The sequence below is a fragment of the Mirounga angustirostris genome, unplaced genomic scaffold (genome assembly GCF_029215605.1).
Source record: "Mirounga angustirostris isolate CCGP_5_RB_7025 unplaced genomic scaffold, mMirAng1.0.hap1 SCAF_2, whole genome shotgun sequence".
Classification (NCBI taxonomy): domain Eukaryota; kingdom Metazoa; phylum Chordata; class Mammalia; order Carnivora; family Phocidae; genus Mirounga; species Mirounga angustirostris.
In genome coordinates, this window is record NW_026991710.1 from 100,818,194 (window position 1) to 100,837,033 (window position 18,840).

The window sequence follows — 18,840 nt, forward strand, 5'->3', positions numbered from 1 at the left end:
ATACATGGCTCTCCTGTTCTCTCCTCTTTTACTGGAACAGAAATGCACCATATCCTTCAAAGGCTAGCACACAGCCCATCTCCATCAGGAAGATTTTGCTGATTATGCTTCTTCCAAACCCTAAAAAATATTTGTTATCATTAATGATTATTTGATATTCAGTAAATTCATGCGTGTGCATATATGTGTGCATGTGTGGTTTGTGTACTTAAATGCAGATATCTTCTCTCCCCAGTCAGGATGGAAATTGCTATCTGAGAAAATATATTCCACTGATTTTTAAATATCCATATCGTCAACAGGTTATTTTTTAATTAGCTCATTGATTATTATGATAATAGTTTTTTTTTTTTTTACTTTTTAAAGACTTATTTATTCATTTTAGAGGGAGAGAGAGAGAAAGCACATGAGTGGGGGGAGGGGCAGAGAGAAAGGGAGAGAGAGAATCCTGAAGCAGACTCCCGAATGAGCTCTGAGCCCAATGTGGGGCTCCATCGCAGGACCCTGAGATCATGACCTGAGCCAAAATGAAGAGTCGGCTGCTTAACTGACTGAGCCACCCAGGCACAGCATGATCATAGTTTTAAATGTATCTTAGAAAAACATCAGAAATCCAATGGATATTTTCTTCAATAGAGAAATCAAAAAACATGAATAAAAACAATTAAGTACATTAATCACTCTGAACCTCATCTCATCTTGAGCCCCCTGTTTCTTTGCTCTGATCTCCCTAATTTATTTTAAATTTCTGAATTTGGTTTGGTGAATCTTAAGGAAAACATTATAAATATATCTTTACAGAGTTCTATAAGTATGAATCTTGACTTTTAAATCTTTATAAAGTTCTTCTTTTTTTACTTTTTATTTTATTTTATTTTATTATGTTATGTTAATCACCATACATTACATCATTAGTTTTTGATGTAGTGTTTCATAATTCATTGTTTGCATATAACACCCAGTGCTCCTTGCATTACATGCCCTACTTAATACCCATCACCAGGTTAACCCATCCCCCCCCATTCCCCTATAAAACCCTCAGTTTGTTTCCTGGAACCATAGTCTCTCACGGTTCATCACCCCCTCCGATTTTCCCCCTTTCATTTTTCCCTTCCTATTACCTTCTTTTTTTTTTAACATATAATGTATTATTTGTTTCAGAGGTACAGGTCTGTGATTCAACAGTCTTACACAATTCACAGCGCTCATCATAGCATATGCCCTCCCCAATGTCTATCACCCAGCCACCCCATCCCTCCCACCCCCCACCACTCCAGCAACCCTCAGTTTCTCTCCTGAGATTAAGAACTCCTCATATCAGTGAGATCATATGATACATGTCTTTCTCTGATTGACTTATTTCGCTCAGCATAATACCCTCCAGTTCCATCCACATCGTTGCAAATGGCAGGATTTCACTCTTTTTGATGGCTGTATAATATTCCATTGTGTGTGTGTGTGTGTGTATATATACACACACACAATATGTATATATATATATACAATATGTATATATACATGTATGTATATATATGTACATATATATGTACATATATATACACACACCACTTCTTCTTTATCCATTCATCTGTTGATGGACATCTTGGCCCTTTCCATAGTTTTCCTATTGTGGACATTGCTGCTATAAACATCGGGATGCACGTACACCTTTGGATCACTACATTTGTATCTTTGGGGTAAATACCCAATAGTGCAATTGCTGGACCGTAGGGTAGCTCTATTTTCAACTTTTTGAGGAAGCTCCATACTGTTTTCCAGAGTGGCTGCACCAGCTTGCATTCCCACCAACAGTATAGGAGGGTTCCCCTTTCTCCTCATCCCCACCTACATCTGTCTTTTCCTGACTTGTTAATTTTAGCCATTCTGACTGGTGTGAGGTGGTATGTCATTGAGGTTTTGATTTGGATTTCCCTGATGCCAAGCGATGTTGAGCGCTTTTTCATGTGTCTGTTGGTCATTTGGATGTCTTCTTTGGAAAAATGTCTGTTCATGTCTTCTGCCCATTTCTTGATTGGATCATTTGTTCTTTGGGTGTTGAGTTTGGTAAGTTCTTTATAGATTTTGGATACTAGCCCTTTATCTGATATGTCATTTGCAAATAGCTTCTCCCATTCTGTTGGTTGTCTTTTGGTTTTGTTGACTGTTTCTTTTGCTGTGCAAAAGCTTTTTATCCTGATGAAGTCCCAATAGTTCATTTTTGCCCTTGCTTCCCTTGCCTTTGGCGATGTGTGTAGGAAGAAGTTGCTGTAGCTGAGGTTGAAGAGGTTGCTGCCTGTGTTCTCTAGGATTTTGATGGACTCCTGTCTCACATTTAGGTCTTTCAACTATATTGAGTCTATTGTTGTGTGTGGTGTTAAGGAAATGGTCCAGTTTCATTCTTCTGCATGTGGCTGTCCAATTTTCCCAACACCATTTGTTGAAGAGGCTGTCTTTTTCCCATTGGACATTCTTTCCTGCTTTGTCAAAGATGAGTTGACCATAGAGTTGAGGGCCCATTTCTGGGCTCTCTATTCTGTTCCACTGATCTATGTGTCTGTTTTGTGCCAATATCATACTGTCTTGATTATGACAGCTTTGTAATAGAGCTGGAAGTCCAGAAATGTGATGCCATCAGCTTTGCTTTTCTTTTTCAACATTCCTCTGGCTACTCGGGGTCTTTTCTGGTTCCATACAAATTTTAGGATTATTTGTTCCATTTCTTTGAAAAAAGTGGATGGTATTTTGATGGGGATTGCACTGAATGTGTAGATTACTCTAGGTAGCATTGACATCTTCACAATATTTGTTCTTCCAATCCATGAGCATGGAATGTTTTTCCATTTCTTTGTGTCTTCCTCAATTTCTTTCATGAGTATTTTATAGTTTTTTGAGTACAGATTCTTTGCCTCTTTGGTTAGATTTATTCCTAGGTACTTATGGTTTTGGGTGCAATCGTAAATGGGATCGACTCCTTCATTTCTCTTTCTTCTGTCTTGTCGTTGGTGTAAAGGAATGCCACTGATTTCTATGCATTGATTTTATATCCTGCCACTTTACTGAATTCCTGTATGAGTTCTAGCAGTTTTGGGGTGGAGTCTTTTGGGTTTTCCACATAAAGTATCGTATCATCTGCAAAAAGTTAGAGTTTGACTTCTTTGCTGATTCAGATGCCTTCTATTTCTTTTTGTTGTCTGATTACTGTGGCTAGGACTTCTAATACTATGCTGAATAGCAGTGGTGATAGTGGACATCCCTGCTGTGTTCCTGACCTTAGGGGGAAAGCTCTCAGTTTTTCCTCATTGAGAATGATATTCGCTGTGGGTTTTTAATAGATGGTTTTTATGATATTGAGGTATGTACCCTCTATCCCTATACTCTAAGAGTTTTGATCAAGAAAGGTTCCTGTACTTTGTCAAATGCTTTTTCTGCATCTATTGAGAGGATCATATGGTTCTTGCTCTTTCTTTTATTAATGTATGGTATCACATTGATTTGCCAATGTTGAACCAACCTTGATCGTGGTGAATAATCCTTTTAATGTACTGTTGGATCCTTGGCTAGTATTTTGGTGAGAATTTTTGCATCCATGTTCATTAGGGATATTCTGTAATTCTCCTTTGTGATGGGGTCTTTGTCTGGTTTTGGGATCAAGGTAATGGTGGCCTCATAAAACGGGTTTGGAAGTTTTCCTTCCATTTCTATTTTTTGGAACAGAATCAGAAAAATAAGTATTAATTCTTCTTTAAGTGTTTGGTAGAATTCCCCTGGGAAGCCATCTGGCCCTGGGCTCTTGTTTGTTGGGAGGTTTTTTATTATTGCTTCAATTTCCTTAGTGGTTATAGGTCCGTTCAGGTTTTCTTTTTCTTCCTGGTTCAGTTTTGGTAGTTGATACATCACTAGGAATGCATCCATTTCTTCCAGATTATCTAATTTGCTGGCATATAGTTGTTCATAATATGTTCTTATAATTGTTTGTATTTCTTTGGTGTTGGTTGTGATCTCTCCGCTCATTCATGATTTTATTTATTTGGGTCGTTTCTCTTTGCTTTTTGATAAGTCTGGCCAGGGGTTTATCAATCTTGTTGATTCTTTCAAAGAACCAGCTCCTAGTTTCGTTGATCTGTTCTACTGTTCTTTTGGTTTCTATTTCATTGATTTCTGCTCTGATCTTTATTATTTCTCTTTTCCTGCTGGGTTTAGGCTTTATTTGCTGTTCTTTCTCCAGCTCCTTTAGGTGTAGGGTTAGGTTGTGTATTTGAGACCTCTCTTGTTTCTTGAGAAAGGCTTGTATTGCTATATACTTTCCTCTTAGGACCGCCTTTGCTGCATCCCAAAGATTTTGAACAGTTGTGTTTTCATTTTCATTGGTTTCCATGAAATTTTTAAATTCTTTTTTAATTTCCTGGTTGACCCATTCATTCTTTCATAGGATGTTCTTTAGTCTCCATGTATTTGAATTCTTTCTGACTTTCCTCTTGTGATTGAGTTCTAGTTTCAAAGCACTGTGGTCTGAAAATATGCAGGGAATGATCCCAGTCTTTTGGTACCAGTTGAGACCTGATTTGTGACCTTGGATGTGATCTATTCTGGAGAATGTTCCATGGGCACTAGAGAAGAATGTGTATTCTGTTGCTTTGGGATGGAATGTTCTGAATATATCTGTGAAGTCCACCTGGTCCAGTGTGTCATGTAAAGTCTTTATTTCCTTGTTGACTTTTGCTTAGATGATCTGTCCACTTCAGTGAGGGTGGTGTTAAAGTCCCCTACTATTATTGTATTTTTGTCAATGTGTTTCTTTGCTTTTGTTATTAATTGGCTTATATAATTGGCTGCTCCCATGTTAGGAACATATATATTTACAATTGTTAGGTCTTCTTGTTGGATAGACTCTTTAAGTATGATATAGTGTCTTTCCTCATCTCTTATTATAGTCTTTGGTTTAAAATCTAATTTGTCTGATATAAGGATTGCCACCTCAGCTTTATTTTGGTGTCCATTAGCATGGTAAATGGTTTTCCACCCCAACACTTTCAATCTGGACATGTCTTTGGGTCTAAAATGAGTCTTTTGCAGACAGCATATGGATGGGTCTTGTTTTTTTATCAAATCTGATACCCTGTGTCTTTTGATTGGGACATTTAGCCCATTTACATTCAGGGTAACTATTTTTTTTTTTAATTTTTATTTATTTATTTGAGAGAGAGAGAATGAGAGAGAGCACGAGAGGGGGGAGGGTCGGAGGGAGAAGCAGACTCCCTGCAGAGCAGGGAGCCCGATGCAGAACTCGATCCAGGGACTCCAGGATCATGACCTGAGCCGAAGGCAGTCGCTTAACCAACTGAGCCACCCAGGCGCCCCATTCAGGGTAACTATTGAAAGATATGAATTTAGTGCCATTGTATTGCCTGTAAGATGACTGTTACTGTATATTGTCTGTGTTCCTTTCTGGTCTATGTTGCTTTTAGGTGCTCTCTTTGCTTAGAGGACCCCTTTCAATATTTCTTGTAGGACTGGTTTCATGTTTGCAAATTTCTTTAGTTTTTGTTTGTCCTGGAAGCTTTTTATCTCTCCTTCTATTTTCAATGACAGCCTAGCTGGATATAGAATTCTTAGATGCATATTTTTCTCATTTAGTGCTCTGAATATATCATGCAGTACTTTCTGGCCTGCCAGGTCTCTGTGGATAGGTCTGTTGCCCATCTAATGTTTCTACCATTGTAGGTTACAGACCTCTTGTACGGAGCTGCTTTCAGGATTTTCTCTTTGTCTCTGAGACTCGTAAGTTTTACTATTAGATGTCAGGGTGTTGGCCTATTTTTATTGATTTTGAGAGGGGTTCTCTGTGCCTCCTGGATTTTGATGCCTGTTTCCTTCCCCAAATTAGGGAAGTTCTCTGCTATAATTTGCTCTAATATACCTTCTGCCCCTCTCTCTTATTCTTCTTCTTCTGGGATCCCAATTATTCTAATATTGTTTTGTCTTATGGTGTCACTTATCTCTTGAATTCTACCCTCGTTATCCAGTAGCTGTTTATCTCTCTTTTTCTCAGCTTCTTTATTTTCCAACATGTGGTCTTCCATATCACTAATTCTCTCTTTTGCCTCATTATCCTAGCAGTTAGAGCCTCCATTTTTTATTGCACCTCATTAATAGCCTTTTTGATTTCGACTGGTTAGATTTTAGTTCTTTTATTTCTCAGAAAGCATTTTTCTAATAACTTCCATGTTTTTTTCAAGCCCAGCTAGTATCTTTATAATCATCATTCTGAATTCTAGTTCCTACATCGTACTAATGTCAGTATTGATTAGGTCCCTGGCAATTGGTACTGCCTCTTGTTCTTTTTTTTGAGGTGATTTTTTTCCATCTTGTCATTTCATCCAGAGAAGAATAGATGAATGAGAGAACAAAATGCTAACAGGGTAACAACGACCCCAGAAAAATATATACTAAACAAATCAGAAGAGACCTGAAACCAGGGGAGAAAAAAGGGAAAGAAAAAAAAAAAGAAAAAAAAAAAAGAAAAAGATTAAAAAAAAAAAAAACAGAATATAATCAAATATGATCAGGCTGGTGCATAGATCAGTGCCACACACTAGATTTTGGGCATATTTTGGCCTGTTAGAAGAAAGTGCCTCCTGTTGCTGGAGTGGGGGGTGGGGTGGGAGGGATGGGGTGACTGGGTGATAGACCCTGGGAAGGGTATGTGTCTGGTAAGCACTGTGAATTGTGCAAGACTGTTGAATCTCAGATCTGTACCTCTGAAACAAATAATGCAATATATGAGAAGAAAAAAAAAAAAAGAAGAAGAAGGTAGCAGGAGGGGAAGAATGAAGGGGGGGAAATCGGAGGGGTAGATGAACCATGAGAGACAATGGACTCTGAAAAACAAACTGAGGGTTCTAGAGGGGAGGGGGGTGGGAGGATGGGTTAGCCTGGTAGTGGGTATTGAGGAGGACACATTCTGCATGGAGCACTGGGTGTTATGCACAAACAATGAATCATGGAACACTACATCTAAAACTAATGATGTAATGTATGGGGATTAACATAAGAATAAAAAAATTTAAAAAAAAAAAAGAAGAAAGTGCCTCCCAAAATTTTAAAGAAAGAAAAAATTATATATGTACAAAAATAACGGTAAATATGATGAAGGGATGTTATATGACTGTAAAGATGAAAATTATAAAAGATTCTATAAAAGTAATCGATAAGAAGTTAGTTGAAAAAAGAAAGAAGAAGAATTTAAAAAAAAGGTGAGGGAGAGAATGTGATCAGTCAGACTAGAACAAAGCCATACACCAGAGATTTAGGGTATATTTTGGTCTGTTAGAAGAAACCGTATCCCAAAATTTTAAAGAGAGAACAACTTATATATATACCAAAAATAAGGTTAACTACTATGAAGGGATAGAATATGATTCCAAAAATGAAAATTAAAAAAGATTTTTAAAAAGGAGATTGATAAGATGTTGGTTGAAAAAGGGGGAAAGAAAAATTCAAAAAAAATAGGAAAAGAAAAAAATAAAATTTAAAAAATTAACTTTGAAAGACTAAAGAATCATGGGAAAAAAGCCATGGATTCTATGTGCAGTATTCCCCTAGTGCTGGAGTTCTGCCGTTCTCATTGATGGGTAAACTTGGTCTTGGCTGGCTGTTCTTGCTGATCTTCTGGGGGAGGGGTCTGGTGCCATGGTTCCCAAATGTCTTTGCCAGAGGCGGAATTGCCCCGCCCTTGCCTGGTCCGGGCTAAGTAATCTGCTCCGGTTTGCTCTCGGGAGCTTTTGTTCCCTCAAGCTTTCCCTACAGCTTTGGAGGACGAGAGTGAAAATGGAGGCCTCCCAATCTCCGTCCCGGAGGAGCCGAGAACTCGGGACCCCACTCCTCAGTGCGCCCCCAGAGAAAAGCAGTCAATCACTCCCATCTCCCCGGCCTCCGGCCGCACTCCATGCTCACCTGGCCTGTGACCGAGTGTTTCTATCTCTGGCACCCGACCCCATGTGGTCTCCAAACCCAGCAGATCCCTGCGGTGTGCTCCTGCGCCACTCCTCCCGGGGGAGGAAGGGGAGTCTCCCCGGATCTGCCGCTTCTTGGGTCCCTGCTGGAGGAGCAGTGGCCTGACTGTGCCGTGGATCACAGTTTATGGCAACCCTGAGCTGAGAGCCCGCTCCTCAGCTCCGTCTCTGCAGCCGGCTTCCCCGCTCCCATACCTGGGAGCTCTGCCGCACTCAGGCACCCCCGGTCTTTCTGTGACCCCGAGGGTCCTGAGACCGCACTGTCCCAGCTAGCGTTCCACCCCCAGCTTAGCCACTGGAGCGACGTCCCTCAGCAGAGCCGACTTCTAAAAGTTCTGATTTTGTGCTCTGCGGCTCTATCACTTGGCAGAAGCGGCCGACGGAGGCCCCCTCCCCCGCTGTCTGTCCTCCCGAATATCGCCTCGGATTCACTTCTCCGCATGTCCTACCTTCCATAAAGTGGAAGCTTTTCTGTTCAGAGAGTTGTTGCTATGCTTTTCTTCGCTCTCCTCTTGAGTTTGTAGGTGTTCAGAATGGTTTGATCCCTATCCAGCTGAATTCCTGGGACCAGATGAAATTTAGGTCCCCTACTCCTCCCTCCAGTCCTGACATGAAGATGACATTGTGCCAAATGTACCTGCTGCTTCCTCTGAACGCTGATGTCCTGTGACAAGCTGCATCAATGATTCAGATGCTGATGTTCAAAACTTCGGGTCTCATGGAGCCAGAGCAGAGAAGTGCTGTCAGGTGGGGATACGTAGGCAACTCCGACCTATTGCCTGCACACCTGCTTCAGTTTCTGTACTGTCTGTGCCAGGGGACAGGGGGCACCCAACTGAAGCTGGAGACTGTGTGTGGTCCTTATGTGCACTCTTCCCGGGGAACACAGGAAACCCTGAAATGTCCACAACCCATCCCACAAAAGCTCAGGTGAGTGGGCACACTGGAGTTCACAGGTCTGGGGTTACAGCAAGCTGACGGACATTGGGCAGAAGAGACCAGCCAGGAACTCCACAGGTCAGCTCTCTCGGCGTACCTCTTCATCTCGAGTCTTTGTAAAGTTTTACATGCTGGCACCTTTTTCTGTAAGTCCTACCTTACATCCCCGTTCTTTAAGACTCAATTCAAATGTCACTTTCCTCAGAGAGCAACCCTGAAGTTATCTCCACGCCGTCTTACTGAAAAAAAGTAAGGATCTCTGCTCCTACCTCTATTTCACTGTTATGTTTTACACACATCTCAATTCTTGTATAATATAACACTTTCCTATAATTTTCACTTTACAGATTTAACTTCCTTTACTAGATTTTAAGACCCATGAGGTCAAGGATTATTTCTTTTTAATCTCTGTCTCTTTAACTTCTAGCACATTGCACCTTTGTTTGAGAAGTGAATGAATCAGTGCCTAAATCTTAAATAAGGCAAACACAAAATCACATGTTCTTATTTTGTATGCAAAGAAATCAAGGCTATGATAAGAAAGTAAGCAGGTTAAAAAATCAGTGACAAGGAGGCACCTGGGTGGCTCAGGTGGTTAAGCGTCTGCCTTCAGCTCAGGTCATGATCCCAGGGTCCTGGAATTGAGCCCTGCATTGGACTCCCTGCTCAGCAGGAAGCTTGCTTCTGCCCCTCCCCCCTGCTCATGCTCGCATGCTCTCTCTCTCTATCTTAAATAAATAAAATCTTAAAAAAAAATCAGTGACAAATGCAATCAGGATCTTAACCTCTGGACATTGTCCAGCGAGTCACTACCATCCCCTCCATAGGGCTGTTTTCACAGCAACCAGTCACAGGAATGTAAAGGCAATTTCACGTAACTACCCTGAAGGACTTACTCAGTTACAAGTGGTTTCCCAGGGTTAAAACCCATCCTATACACATCTAATTTTTCTTTATCCAATTTCAACAATAAAAATGATTGTGTTTATTGAATCCTTAACATATGCTAAGTTCTACTCATTTTTATCATTTAATACATTTAATTACCACAACCTTTCATTTTCTACATATTTTTATCCCCATCTTATGGATGTGCAAAATGAAACATAAATTCAGTAATCTATTCAATCAAAACTGGGATAAGTAAAAAAATAAATTATATTCTGTACTCTTAAAATTATGCCCAGTGTTATTATTTAGATTGTCAACAATTTTAAAAATCAGAGCTGTCATGGCCTAATATTTCTCCTGCACACGCATGGTGTTCATCTGCACATTTGGCCAGAGAGCACTATTAAATGACTGGGACAAAGAGTCTCTATTCTCAGTTCCTTACCTTGAGCATATAAAACCTCTGAGCCTCTTTATCACTGAAATGGGAAAAATAAATTACTGCCTTTCTTAATTCATTGTGTTTTCATGAGAAAAAAAACAGACAGGAAGGATTGCAGGAACTACAGAAGATCATACAAATGTAAATGTTACTCTTAGATCTGATTGTCACCACACTGCTCTGCAGTGAGCAAGGATTGCATTGTGCACACTGTACAGATGAGGAAATAGATTCCATACGGCCAAAGGACTCTTCATGGACCACAGAACACATCGAGAGAATGCAATGAGATTGGATCCCAGTGACCTGCCTCTCTTTCCAGTGCCCCTTCTGCACCTTGCCACCTTTCTGATGGCTTTGCATACAACATGATTCAATCCTCATCTCTGAATTAGAGAGAAAGCCTGAAATCTTGTGATTTAACTTACTGGTCTAAATTTTGGATGCATAACTGAGTAAACATAAGAGACTGCACTACCAACTTGTGAGCGTGGTTTACCCATTAAACAAAGGCACCACCAACTGCAGCTGTGCAAGTTTTCACATGCCACCATGATGATCAATTTCAGACCTCTCTACCAAGTGGGAATGGATTTGAAGCTTCATGTTAATTTAATCATTTCCTTCTCTACTGAGACTATCAACAAGGCCACTAGTTGGCATCCTTTTGATTTAGTATTTAAAATAGCTCTTGATAATAGCAAAAGATCCTCTCATCATTTGTACAGGGGTCTTGATGATCTCCACTCCAACTCTAGTCATTTACATATTTTGTACCTACCACAGAGCAGCAAACCACCTGAACAGCCTGATTTGATAGAAGGGGGGACATATGTATGTGCCTCTGACGTGTCCTTGAGTCCCTGTGTTTGGGTTTCCCTTCTGAAAAATAAAAACAAGGACATTATGTGCAATTAGATTAACCACATAAACATGTTTACATTTTTCACTCTCACAAATATAACATTTTTAAATTTTTCACTTAATAAAGTCATTAAGAAATAAATAATGTGTTTGCTAAATATGTTTGCTTTGTCACTGTCCTTGAGAATCCTGGATTTCTATTTTCTTTTTGGTGTATCATGTGGTATCCATTTTTCTTCCTCTAGTTAGGATGTAATTTCAACTGTTCAATTTCTGTGGAGTTTGGGTTCATCGTACAATAGTAATAAAAATAAGACATGATAATAGCAGTGAGGGTGATGCATTCAATACCCATGTCTACCAGTTTCAATTATGAAACATTGTATCTCATGGGCTGGAGGTGGGGCCTGGATTCCACTCTGGTTTTTACTAACTGCAAAGCCATTTTGGCCAAGTCTTAGGAACTCACTGGATCTGAGCTGTTCAGCTTTAAATGAGCGGATAAGTTGACATCTTAGACCTCTTCCACTTTTATTTTTAAGTTTTTGACCTTTTTAAAGATTTTATTTATTTATTTTTGAGACAGAGAGGGAGGGCACAAGCAGGGGGAGGGGCAGAGGGAGAAGCAGACTCCCCGCTGAGCAGGGAGCCCAATGTGGGACTCGATCCCAGGACCCTGGGATCATTACTTGAGCCAAAGGCAGCCGCTTAACCCACTGAGCCCTGACCTCTTCCACTTTTAAACGTGCTGTGAGCCTATGAAATATCTAAGGATATACTATACAAATACGCTGGAGGATACAAAACTATTGTCACTGTCCTCTGAGAGCTAATGATAAAAATAATGTAGAATAAATGTAAGAAGCTAAGGACAGAGACCTTAGCTCTTATATTAGGCTGTTTGGGCTGCTAAAACAAAATATCACAGAGTGGATGGCTCAAACAACAGAAATTTATTTTCTTGCAGTTCTGGAGGCTGGAAGTCCAAGAGCAAAATGACATCAGGATTTATTTCTGATGAGACCTCTCTTGTTGGCTGTAGACAGCCACCTTTTCATTATGTCTTCACACAGCTTTTCCTCTGTGTGCACAGAGAGAGAGTGCTCTGGTGTCTCTTCCTCTTCTTATAAGGACACCAGTTCTATGGGGTTAAGGCCCTACCCTTATGACCTCATTTAAACTTAATTACCGGGGCGCCTGGGTGGCTCAGTTGGTTAAGCGACTGCCTTCGGCTCAGGTCATGATCCTGGAGTCCCGGGATCGAGTCCCGCATCGGGCTCCCTGCTCAGCAGGGAGTCTGCTTCTCCCTCTGACCCTCCCCCCTCTCATGTGCTCTCTCTCTCCTCTCATCCTCTCTCTCAAATAAATAAATAAAATCTTTAAAAAAAAAAAAAAAAACTTAATTACCAAACAGACGGCCCTATCTCCAAATACCATCACATTGAGGATTAGGGCTTCCACATTTGAATTTGGGAAGCAGGAGGGAGACCTAATTCAGCCATCACAGCTCTCTTTCATATATAGCTGAATGACCAGGACCAAATTATTCAACCTCTGATTCTCATTTTCCTCATGGAGAAAATAATCACTCATTCTTCAAAAAGAGATTGTGAGAACTGAATAGAATAAAAGATTGTAATGTGCAATATTAACTACAAAATGCTAAAGGAAAAAACCATTCAAAATGATTATAAAAATGATTAGTGCTGGAAAAATAAAGTGTATTTGGAGTTGAAAACTTTTAGCATAATTTATGGACCAGAGTTGTCAAAAAGAAAGCATTAGGGCTAAAATAAGAATATAGAATCTTAGTTACGAGTATTGATTTTGGGATCACACAGTCCTGAACTTAAATCCCATTCTTGATTTATTTACCGTGTGAATTTGGACAAGTTTTAAAACACCTTTTTAAGGCACAACTTTCTCACCTTTAAAGTGAAAATAATATTGCTTCTATCAGGCTGTCATTAAAGTGATAATACTACAGCTTAATAAGTTATTAGTAACCTAGCAAATATTATCATTGAAAAGACCATAAAGAATATGTGAAAAAAATGGAAAAGCTGTGTCAACAGAAATGGGCAAGTGTGTTTAGGAAATGAACCAAGCAGGGATTCATAAACAGAAACAAATGATATATTTGAAAAGATGAGAAGGAGCTAAAGTAAACAGAGCTTCCTGCATAATAAACCACTCCAAAACCTCAGTGGCTTAAAACAATTCTTTATTTGGGCGCCTGGGTGGCTCAGATGGTTAAGCGTCTGCCTTCGGCTCAGGTCATGATCTCAGGGTCCTGGGATCGAGTCCCGCATCGGGTTCCCTGCTCAGTGCAGAGCCTGCTTCTCCCTCTCCCCCTGCCACTCCCTCTGCTTGTGCTCTTCTGTCTATCTCTCTGTCAAATAAATAAATAAAATCTTAAAAAAAAAAAGAAAAAAAAATTCTTTATTCTCACTGGGTTGGCTGAGTGTTGACCAATCTAGAGTGGGCACAGGTAGGTAGCTCTGCTTCACGCCACAGGTCTGGCCGGGCTGCGCTCTCCACCCTGTGTCGGGCTCACATCTGCTCCACATTTCTCTCATCCTCCCTGGATCCGCAGTCTAGCTGGGCCACGTGCGTCTCACGGCAGTGGCAGAAATGCAATTAGGCAAACCCAGCAACCTAAGTGCATTCATGCCTCCACTTGGTCGTGTCTGCTACAATTCTATTGCCAAAGTCAGTCATGTGGCCAGGCCCACTAGCAAGGTGTGGAAAGTATACTCTGCCCATCACAATTCCAAAACAAGTCTCAGATGAAATCATAGCAAAACCAAGGGAGGAGGGGTGAATAATTCTGAATGAGAATCGAATATACCGCACTAACAAACACAAGGTTTTATCTGGAAGGCAAATGGGAAAATTCTAGTTTTGGGGTTTTCTTTGTTTTTTTGTTTGTTTGTTTGTTTTGAGCAGAAGAAATGTATGGTATCCATGTAGGTTTCAGAGAAAAATAATCTATAGGTGTACTACAGAGACTGAAGAAGGAAATCAGGGAGACTGGTTAAAAGGTTAACACTGCAGCCATCTGGGAAGGGATAGTCTGAACTAAATTGAGGGTAACATGGCAATCACATGTCAAAGAAGGGACAGATACCAAAATCACATCAAAGCAAGAAGACAAGACTTAAATATTCTTCTGATATTGGCAAAGAAGTGAATGTGGGAAAAGTGATGGAATAGCTATCAATTGTTGCACAAACAATGACCCCAAAACTTTGAGACATAAAATAACAGTATTTACAATCTGAAATCATTTTTGTAAGCTGGGAATTCTGGAACAACTTAGCTGGTCGTTCTGGCTCAGGGTATCTCACGGGCTTGTGTCAGACAGATGTCAGCTCAGGCTACCATCTAAAGGCTGACGGAAGCTGGAGATCCCCTTCCAGGCTAGCTCACACACACACACACACACACACACACACACACACACACACGGCTGGCACATTGCTGGGGCTATGACTGCAAGCCCTCAGTTCCCCTCCACACGGACTGTGGAGACTGTCCTTACAATATGCTAGTTTATCCCTGAGGGACCGACCTCAGAGGAAGCAAATCAGAAGCAACAACATCTTTTACGACCTAGCCTTAGAAGTCACACATGTCACTTCTGCAATGTTCTATTCATTAGAAGGGATTAAGTTCTTCGCACGTTCTTTTGAAGAGTGTCAAGGAATTTTTGGACATAGGAAGATAAAAACACCACAGAAAAACAGTCTATAGTATTCAGTTCGCGATAATAGCAAATGGACAACTTAGGGATTGAAATAGATTTGGGGCCAAAATGATAACTTCTGGATTCTACATGGTTACAGCAGGTGAAGGGTCTTTTATCAAATAGATTTTTGGTGTTCTTTCTTTGAAGCTGAGAAGTAGTAAGATAGGTAACAGGAGGTGAATCAGGAAATTGTTCAGAGGTCTGGGCAAAGCAATTGAAATATTGTTAACACAGCACTACCTATATTCAAGACAATTTTATAAGGTATGAATCATTCTTGAGGCAGCTATAAAAGAATATTAAGAAGAAATATTCTGGATTACATAGAAAAAGCAAATTAATGACAAAATCACAAGGCAAACTAATATCTATAATCGTTAAAATGGAGTAGGTTTGAAAAAGGATTTTTTTATACTACACAATACAGTGTAGTTGTGTGTTCGATATATCACGAGTCAAAATGTGAAGAAGAAATACTGCTCAACCTGACATCTGCCATCCTAGCACTCACACTCACAAGATGTTTTCAAATATGCAGTAGTGAGCAAAGGCAATAGCAAAAACATGTCCTTCTTTTTATCTTGGTTTCTTTAGCGCTTGCAATTAACTAAGTCGACTACAGTATAAAATATATGGTAAAACTTTCTACTAAAATTTCCATCAGGAGGACCAAAGGATTACCAGACAAAAATTAAAAATAAGAAACACTTTCTCAAAAAAAAAAAAAAAAGAAAGAAAGAAAAGAAAAGACTTTCTCTGAATTAAACTTCAGCCAAACAATGAACAGGCTGTGTTTGATTCCATTTCAAAGATTGGGACTGACAGGCATTAGGTTGTCAGCCAGGTAGAAAATGATGACATCATCTTATAAAATCCCCTCCGCATCCGTGGCCTGGTTTTCAAATAACTATGACATTCTTAGGCTGGCTTCTCAATAGCTAAAAGAACCCGTTATTTAATTTTTTTTTTTTTTCTCCAGGCAAAAGGGTTCTAAGTATTTTGCTTAAGGGTTTTGGTCCCTTTGGTTCTTTAAACTAAGGGAACGACGCACTGGCCCCCAAATCCATAAACACGGAAGAGGAGCCTCAGCTTCCAGGTTCTAAAGAAGCTGCCTTTCCACAAAGTGGCCTTGTGATGTCTGTCTGTCTGGGTTCTGTGCAGGTTCAATCGCTTCATTGAAAACATAATAAAACGATGGAGAATGGAACTTGGTGACCCTGTTTCACAGTTTTCCAAAGCACAAAAAAAGAATCGAGGGCACTGAAAAGTGAGTCCAGACTTTTATGGGTTTTCTTTCCCCCAGACCTCAGACAACAGCATTGTCATGAGGCAGCAGTACTCCCAAAAGGAGTCTGCGTATTGATATGCAAATGTGGACTACAAACATCCCATTGGGCTGCAGAATCCCTGTGTCTAGCACTGTCACACAACTAGTTTTTGAATCTGAGCAGTTTATTCAGGACCATAAATATGTGTTTCACCCTGTGAACAAATTCTGTTTGCTCACAGAGTTCGCAAGCAGTGAAATACAAGGTAGACTATAAAACAGCCCCATTTGATAGGATGCGCCTCTGAGCAAAGATACTTTTAAATGGACCAGATTTTTATTTACTGCCCAAGATTGTCGTACAAATGTAGCACACCCCAGCTGGCAAGGTTTTGGGGGTTTTTTGAGTACTATTTTAAGGTAGATACTCTGTCTTGAAATAACCTACTTGCTTTTAAAAATAGAAACGTAAAAACAATTTGAGTTAGCGATGTTACCCCATTGTTCGTAAAATCATAAAAACCTTGCTAATGCTTCTGAATAGATCAGTGACAGTGGAAGGAAGGAAAATGATTTTTAGGACATTTTTAAGACAGGAAGACATGGAACAGGGGGGTAGAAATTTACTCCCAGAAACATGTAAATTAACTTTTAAAATAGTTTGAAAAAACATTCCAACCACCAGAATTCTATCTAGCTCACAAAATTTGTATAGACTCTACCCACATTTCCCAATGCTATTTCCAGCCCCTCCCAACCATCCCACTTCTTTCTCTAACCACTCCGCCTCTAGGTAACTGCTTGCATGTAGCCGACCCACCAAATTCTCGTATTTTCCACATTACCACTGAACACACAGAGAATAGTATAAGGCAGAGTACAGAAAAGTCTCTTTTTCTATGAGCTCCAACCTGATTCTTTAAAACACCGGACTCATGAGTAAATGTCTATTTTCATAAGAAATCAAAGCTGAAGAAAATTAACAGAAAAACCTAAGATTCTAAAGGAACATATAAAGCCTACGTGCCTATGTGGATGAGTCTGACAGAGTACATAATACCAAAATAGAGACCAAAATGCTTTAAAACACCCATCACCAGTAAATTTTTTTTCTGATGACAATGAAATTAGTAAAGAAAACTTAAGTCTGTAAGTACACATTGCGCACCGAGGACTGTATCGGCTTACCGTCTGTTTTGATTTAATCGTCAATGTACGATCATATGGTTCTTTGTCCTACACTAAGGTCCTCATTCTTGATTGTCCTTCTCTCTGTTCTTTATGTACTCAAGCTGATGACACCAGATGGAAGTGCAAAATGGATGAGGCACTGAGTCAGGGGATGAGAGTCATCTCTCAGCAATTGCAGGGAAGTCACAACAAACTACACTTTTGAGACTAAAGAATTCCGTTTCTTTCTTTGAACACCATTATTAAATTATTGAATTTTAAAACGAGTAAGTTTCTCCCATTTCCACTCATATTTTTAGATGTTAATCCTTAATTTCATTGAAAGCATGATAGAACGATAAAATCTTTCTAAATTGCTTCTCAGAGTATTTCTTAAATCTCTTAAGTAGAGGTGGTAATCGAAGATCTACGTAAAGGCAACTAAATGTTTATGCACTCCCCCCAACCATTAATTTGATCTAATTGAATAAAGATTAGTTATTATGTTAACACAATATGCTATCACATACTCATACTTTATTAAGAAATCCTGTTTTCTAAGAGTTGTTCATTTTAATCAACTAACAAAATCCATTAAATTTGGACAATTGAATATAAGAAATGATGAATCTATTATAGTTAAAAGTTATATATAGTTAATATCCCAGTCTTGTTTCACGTAATAAGAAAGGCAGGAAGGGGATTTAAAAAATAAAATTACAAAAAAAAACGACATGACATTTCAAAAAATTGTGAGTAAACATTTGTTCATTCTAGAGTTTAAACGAAAGGAAAACTGTCAATCACCCCTTTGGGTGATTGGGGAAAGGAACATAACAATATTCAGGAAGGAGGATGTTAAGAATATGAAGCAAGGCTTTGAACAAAATTTCCTCTTGAAGACTTTGAACAACATTAATTTGCTCGGGGTTAAATTCTGCAAGTGCCTCGTGCTCTTCTTCTCTGATTTTCCGCAGGACCTGGTGTGTGGCTCTCTTTCATAGTTGTACACAGTTGGTGCGCTACCAAAGTGTAACAAAAGCAAGGGACAACTTAAGAAAAGGAGAAATTAATCTTTATTCCTTTTTTTGTGATTATCTTTATAAATTTTATGAAAAAGATACAGCCGAAAGCATCTTAGAAAATGTCCTGACCTTGATGGAGGCTTTTCTGCGGAAATCATCACCCAGTTTGTATCTGTTTCTTTTCCAGTCTTTACTCCCCAGAGTAACTGCCACGAATTACAAGCTGGAAACTTGGAGAAACTTTTTAAAAAGATAAACACTCCTCCAACTATTTAATTTTGTATTTAACTGTATAGGTCTGAATACTTGTGTAATATTCGCCTGGATTTTAATGACATCTGCTTCGTTTTAAATGTGCTCAGTGTCTGATACCATTGTTTTTTCCTCAGACGGGGTTCTTCTTTGAGGCACTGGTGCCATCTGCTGGACACAAATAAAATTGAAGACTGGGGAACCATTGTTGGGTGTGTGAAAAGTCC

At 39.5% G+C, this 18,840-nt stretch overlaps 1 pseudogene; it reads right to left on the reverse strand.

Moving 5' to 3' along the window:
- The window catches only part of LOC135363646 (large ribosomal subunit protein eL39-like), a 75,561-nt pseudogene that overhangs the window by 27,552 nt on the left and 29,169 nt on the right, over positions 1-18,840 (reverse strand).